Below are 5,162 nucleotides of genomic sequence, written 5' to 3'. Positions count from 1 at the left end.
CTGGGGATCATGAAAGTTGGTACAAAATGTCATGGCAATCCATTCAGTAATTGTTCAAGTATGTCAGGTATTTTCAGGTCAACTCACGTTGACTGAATTAGTTATTACCTAAATATGTATGTACATATGTACATTTCAGAGTAAAGAGTATGAAAAGAGGCTCTGATTTATACATCTGTCCCACTCAGGTTAAATATATGAAGTTGTTCTTGTTCTGTATCTACTCTTTTCAGAGAGGCCAAACTCCAAATCAAGATGCCACAAGACCAGTTAAGTTGTCATTGAATATTTTATTTGCAAATGAAAGAGTAATAACTCAGAAGTCGTAAAAATATACATTTTTTTACTTGTGATATTTACATGGATTGTTTTCATCAAACGAACAAACAAAACAAAAAAAAATCTGTACTGTTTTATAAAACCAAAGAGAAGCCACGGCAGAAAAACGGATGAGAGTAAGGAAAACAAAAGTGTCTTACATTTCCCTTTAGTGACGCCGCGCTGAGCGTGTCTCCCCCTGACATCGAAACAATGCAGTCAGGAGAAACAGCCAACCACACAGATCCCACACAGGCCGGTGATGAGCATAGCACACAAAAAAAAGTGCAAAGTACATGGATGATGAATTCAAAATGAAGAAGAAGACAAAAATAAAGCTTCATAAAATTTTCTGTGAATATATTTACAATTGTAGATTTTCTTTTTTCTTATTTTTTTTTTTTTGGGAATTTTCCTATTTTTAGCCGAATACAGTTATGTTACATCAAAGCAAAGCATTCCCGTTCGTCTGCTCAATCTCCTATGACATGCAGGTACCTTTGCTTTCTTTCCTTGAGGTTGACTACAGCCCCTCCATCTCCTCTCTCAAAAGTAACAATGCATCACATTCCCCTATACTGACATACAAGGCCAAACCACAAAGTCTGAGCATCACTTTGCCCTGCTCAAAAGCTTCAATCAGAAATAAAACCGCTTAATAGAACATAAAACATAGTGGCTACATGAGATTCACACTCCTATCATATAACGCAGGATAACCATTTAATGATTTCATGTTTACTGCACCTCTGAGTGTTGATAATAAGACAATATATAGTGCTGATGGTTACTGTTTTAAAGAATGATATTGGATGTGCCACTGACACTCTGAGGTGCTTTAAGACTTCCCTCCTCCACTCTCTGCTGAAGTGACAAAAGCTCCTTAAAATTCATTTGTTGGAAAGAGCGCAAGTTTGTCAGGCCACAAAGCTGCACACATGAGAGGAGAGAGACGCAACGCGAGGGCTCATAAACTGGGGAATCTGCCACCTGAGACTTGCCGTCGCTGGAAAGCAAATCAAAAAGCTTGGAGGAATTTAACAGCTGGAAGACTTGCATCCCGTCCTCCACCTCCACTGCTACTTTCGTCGGCGGTGGAGGGAATTTCAATGGCAAGAGCCTACAGCCCTGGCCCCGAATCAATCCTGTTATACCTCTCCTGATTCCCAGTACCACTCTCACACATTCCCATGGAAGAAAAAGTCCTTAAGCGTATGCTATCCAGATAGTTAAGATGCATAGCAGAGTTTGTATTTTCGAGTGCATGTGTGTTTGCATGCACGTGTGTGTGTGTGTGTGTGTGTGTGTGTGTGGGCGCACATGACCCCTGGGTGATGTAGAGTGTCCCTTTCTGTGCTGCATTCGGTATCCTGGTTCCATCAGTCAGTCGTAATACCTCCAGACATTCAATCCATCAAATTGATTCTGAAGGAGCAGAAATAACAAGGACTGCTGTTTGGGCTTTTGTTTGTGCAAACCGTGTGTGTGTGTGTGTGTGTGTGTGTGTGTGTGTGAGCGCATGCGTGCATGTGCAAACTGTGAATGTGCATTAAGCACACACCTGTGTTTCCGTGCGGACCTGAATGTGCCACGTGTACCTGTTTATGTGTGTGTGTGTGTGTGTGTGTGTGTGTGTATATACAACTTTGACCTGTTTTGTATTTTGTTTGTGTGTGTGTGTGTGTATGTGTGTGCCTTGAGATGCCATTTAGTACACCCAGGGCCAAGTGCATTCCATGTTAAGAGACAGCAAGAGCAAGGAGAGTGCGTACAAGTGGCCTCCAGAGCTGACAATATTATGAATTATGGACGTGCTTTGTCTCGAGACACCACCCCCGCAAGCAGAAACATGACTGCTGCCTGTGAAGCCGAGTTCAACAGGCATAGAAGTCAGTGAATACTAAAATAAACACTGCCAGTCTGCAGTCACATCAATTTGGATAGAGGTTACTTTGCCTGACTGGATCCTTCTCACTCATTGAATGGCTAACATGAGGATGTGTGGGTGTGGCCCAAGGGCTTATACTGAATTTACATGCACACACCCACACAGACGCACTCACACACATTCACGGACATGCATGCATGCACGCAAGCACGCACACACAGACACACACGCGCACACAGTAGCTTCCCTGCTCAAATATGAACCGCTGTCTCTGGTTGAATATAAAAGGCATTTTTCTCTCGTCTTCCCTTACAGAGTTACAAGTCACACGTGAAATCCCCGCATGTGAAAGTCAAACCACATGTGCTTTTCAGACAGATGTTGGTTTTTTTTTAAACTTTTGAGGTTGAACTACTTCATCGTTACTTCAGTGTGAAAACTTTGTTTCAGAGGTGAAACAAGATCGAAGCCCCACTACCGGCCCAGAGAGAATAGCAACATTCATTACAAGCTAAAATATTACGTAATATAAGTGTTGGACATATTGACAATTTGCTCTTCTTTGAACCAGTAATGGAGCTTCAAATGTTTAGTTTGTCCTGAGAGTCATTCAAATAAACACTGCTTATTTCCTATGACAGGATGAACAGGCTCACAAAATTTGAGATATCTTGTGCACATGTGGAAATTTGAGCTGGATGGCGTGCCAGACTAAAGGTCAAGGTTCACCGAAATGTTCATCATTAGTTGACTATAAATTCTTGCAGCAGATTTTTTATGATAATCTGGCTGTTACTATTCAAGATCAATGCCCAAATTTTGACCCAGTGGTTTGTGTCTGAGGAGAGGTTAAGGGTTCACCAAAAATCTGTATAAATCATCCTCGGGGGGGGGGCTCAATAAAATCCATAATAATATCTCATCAGAATGTGGCCACTAATTGTGAAGAGGTCTTGACTTTGACAAGGTTAATTTTCCTACACTTTTACTTTCCATTATGTATTTGTATCACATGAGCACTGGGTTCAAATATTTAATAAAAACTGTCAGAATTAGGGGGTTTCACTTGCTTGCACAACATGTGTACAAAAAACACACAGTTTAAATTCACTGTTGGGTTTCCCATTTGACTCTTTTGTAAGGGGCATATCTCCCCTCACACGCCTGTATTTATTAAATTAAATGACATCATGTGCGTATATCTATCTGTATGTACAATATAAAACAAGACTGATTACAGGATGTACAGTACATTGTCCCATGGCATGGGATTGCTTTCTCACCATGGATAATTCACTCTGCTTGGTGCTCCCTAGTTCTGCATCTGTTATTACTAGGGCAGGTTTTGTGAAGCTGTACCTCTCAGCATTTGCTACTGTTGACCCTCAAAGCCGGATGTGAACAGAGACTGAACCTCTGGTGCGCTGAAGATAAGGAGAAAGAAAGAAACCAGAAGAGAAGAGGGATTGCAAAGGCACACTATATAGGCTACTTGCCCCTTTTTTTTTTTTTTTTTTTTTTTTTAAACTTTCAATCAAACTGCACTGGGTCCGTCTGAGGATACGACAAAATGGGAATTGGCTGATAGCACAGCTCGACCAATAACCAAGCAGGTCCCGATGATTCAACGAGACAGCAATCGAGTGCCACTCCATTGTTATGGATCCAGGGAGAGTACTGACAATGATACCATACACACCCTATACAATTGAAGTATCTAGAATCCTACTCCTCGCTCCCTTCATTCAGACATAGTAATTGTAAAATTGAACGTCAAGGTCAATTCTTTGTGCCTTAGCTCGAATATTAATTCAGTACCTTATAGGGAGCTGAAGAGAATGGGATCCACCATCTTTGTACATCACACATTCATGGTGATAGATTTTGGTTTCAGTTCACAAATGTAGCAGGTAAACAAAAGAGTAGAAAATAAAAAAAGCAACAATAATGACCCATCCTAGGGATTGGTGGCACTTCTTAATATGGATGAATGGACATATAGCTGTCTGTCACCCTTTACAACCTGTTCAGAGAGAAGAAACACATGAGAACGGAAAGAAAAGAAAAGAAAAACAAGTCCAGCTGGTCTAATAGATGCTTATCCCCTATACTTAAAGTATTGACACGCTATAGGCCTAATACATACTATTTAATTATTCAGGAAAGATATTCAGTTCCACAAAAGGATGTCCATAGATGTAGACAGGATGTGGGAGGGGGGTATCAATTCCACTGATTGGCTCCACTGTCAATGCTACATCTGTGTACCTGAAGTTTCCCCTGCTGATTGGCAAAGCAGATGAGCTGTTTGGGAGCCAGCTGAGTCAGTCTCAAAGACCGCTGTGGTTTCTCACGGGTTTCGTTATGAGAGCACGGAAGACAGAGAGCACTGAGGCAGATGATGTACACGCCGCACACTGTGTCCGTCCACATGGATGGGCACAATCGGCCCGGCCCATGGGAGGCAAAGGGGTTTGTGGTTTTCGGAGCAGGTGCTGGAGGCGGCGAGTCGGAGGTGCGGGGTGACATGAATCAGAGAATCCCCCCCCCCTCCCCTTCCTCCCAGAGAGAGACAGAGAGAAAACAAAAATCAGCAGCTGTCTTACGCTCTTGCGCTCTCTTCGTCCTCGTTTCCGTCCTGCTTGTATCCATCTTGTATTGGTCGACAACCAAAAGCTCAACAGCTGTATGACTCCATTGGTATTTGGCTCCGAGTTTGGATCTACTTTATCATCGTGCCTTTACTGTTTGGTTTTTCTTTACGTCTTTTTCTCCACTGCATGCCGAAACCCTTTGATTTGATTAATAAATAAAAGCTCTACTACTGTAGGGGGCTCCTTCCACCTCGCTGCGCACGGTGCTTCCCTGTGCCTTCCAAAGCCAAAAGACGGAACTCAGAAAAAAAAGAAGCTCTGCCTTTAGCAATGAGACACAAACAGCGTTGCATCTCAGGTCA

General features: G+C 42.3%; 1 protein-coding gene across 1 annotated transcript in view; it reads right to left on the bottom strand.

Annotated features, from left to right (window-relative positions):
* Nucleotides 1-239: 239 nt before the first annotated feature.
* The window catches only part of clmpb (CXADR like membrane protein b), a 65,135-nt gene continuing 60,212 nt past the window's right edge, over nucleotides 240-5,162 (bottom strand). The window contains exon 7 of the mRNA XM_068707682.1: nucleotides 240-5,162. This exon is cut by the window's right edge and continues 590 nt beyond it. The gene's annotated coding sequence lies outside the window, so the exon portion shown is untranslated.

The sequence above is a fragment of the Cebidichthys violaceus genome, unplaced genomic scaffold (genome assembly GCF_023349555.1).
Source record: "Cebidichthys violaceus isolate CVI_PGR_0920_01 unplaced genomic scaffold, fCebVio1.0.p SCAF_1, whole genome shotgun sequence".
Classification (NCBI taxonomy): domain Eukaryota; kingdom Metazoa; phylum Chordata; class Actinopteri; order Perciformes; family Stichaeidae; genus Cebidichthys; species Cebidichthys violaceus.
The sequence above is the reverse complement of the archived record's forward strand: the minus strand, read 5'-3'. Positions and strand labels throughout refer to the sequence as shown.